Raw genomic sequence first — 1,421 nt, 5'->3', positions numbered from 1 at the left:
ACCCCCACCCCCCATCATGTAAACTGTGTACGATAGAATTATAAGTTTATTCGTTACAACACTTATGTATACGGTATGTGGCCGAAAAACAATAAAGCTCCCATCTTAAGTAATCTATGTAATGATAATCCCATGTTGAGCTAGTTATAGATTCATACTAAACCAACCGGGCTCTGTCCGATCCTTTCGGTTTTTACAGAAAACATATTATTTAGATAACCTGTGAACCGGTGTTATATTTCTAGTTGAAAGTAATCATGATATACAAGCAAAATCGAGAAATAAGCAATTTGCCTAGACCGATATGAGCATTAACAGTATACAACATCCATCTTTTGTGTATCAATGTGACGTCCATCTGTCAATATATGGCTATAAACCAAACATGCAGAAATATCAATTACGATTGGGTTAAATTATAAATTGCACACTATAGTATGGTAATGTCAACTGCATAACAGATAAGCTATTTAATTGTAAACGATTATCTACTTCACTTACGTATACCTACAATGCATAGCAGGACGTAAAACACAAGTTTCCGGCTTTCTTAACTCACAATCTGTATACTCACAAAGCACCTAGGCTTCCGTTATACTCCGAAACTTCTGTTCATCAAAATAATTGAAACATTCCACTTCTATAACAATTTCATACTCTCACTAAACACAATGGGTGCGCTATATCCTAACACAGTTGGCCTACATGCCTGCTGTACGAATTCCCTTGTTCCTCATTGGAATGAGTGGTTTGCTACAGACCCTGTGGTACATGACATGTTTTGATACCAACTTACATGTCCTGTGAGAGAGGGGTTAATGGTCGTTACACTTTGCCCGTATGTACTTCAGGTTTATATAGAATTACAATGTTTGTATTTACTCTTATATATCAATGAAGGTTTACTACAATACTGAACAACTGCCTGTATTCGGTAAGTATGAATACTTCAAATTAACTAGCAGGTGTGATTTATTATTTTAGAGCTTTTTAAACGGAGTTAAGAACCACCAACAGTTTTTTTATGCAGCAAGCAATATGAAGTGAAAAGATGTCGATACCATTTTACCGAACACGAACCGCTATATGTTCCTGATCACCGAGCCTCCGTGAGACGGGGTTGGAGACATAAAGTGTATGGGACACAGCTCCTCCTCTAAGTCAAGAAAAAGTTCCTATGTACGCTAACCTATGTATGCTAACCTATGTATTATGTATGCTTACCTATGTATTATGTATGCTTACCTATGTATGCTAACCTATGTATTATGTATGCTAACCTATGTATGCTAACCTATGTATTATGTATGCTAACCTATGTATGCTAACCTATGTATACTAACCTATGTATTATGTATGCTAACCTATGTATGCTAACCTATGTATTATGTATGCTAACCTATGTATGCTAACCTATGTAT

At 36.0% G+C, this 1,421-nt stretch overlaps 1 protein-coding gene across 10 annotated transcripts in view; it reads right to left on the bottom strand.

Annotated features, from left to right (window-relative positions):
• Positions 1–1,421, bottom strand: part of LOC110443393 (orexin receptor type 2-like) — a 24,687-nt gene that overhangs the window by 5,290 nt on the left and 17,976 nt on the right. The window contains exon 1 of one of the 10 annotated variants that reach the window (XM_021487585.1): positions 575–704. The exons of the other annotated variants lie outside the window; for them this stretch is intronic. The gene's annotated coding sequence lies outside the window, so the exon portion shown is untranslated. Of the gene's footprint in view, positions 1–574; positions 705–1,421 lie in introns of those variants that run through there. 10 annotated transcript variants of the gene reach the window in all.

The sequence above is a fragment of the Mizuhopecten yessoensis genome, unplaced genomic scaffold, assembly GCF_002113885.1.
Source record: "Mizuhopecten yessoensis strain PY_sf001 unplaced genomic scaffold, ASM211388v2 scaffold716343, whole genome shotgun sequence".
NCBI classification, from domain to species: Eukaryota; Metazoa; Mollusca; class Bivalvia; order Pectinida; family Pectinidae; genus Mizuhopecten; species Mizuhopecten yessoensis.
This window is presented reverse-complemented; position numbering and strand designations above follow the sequence as displayed.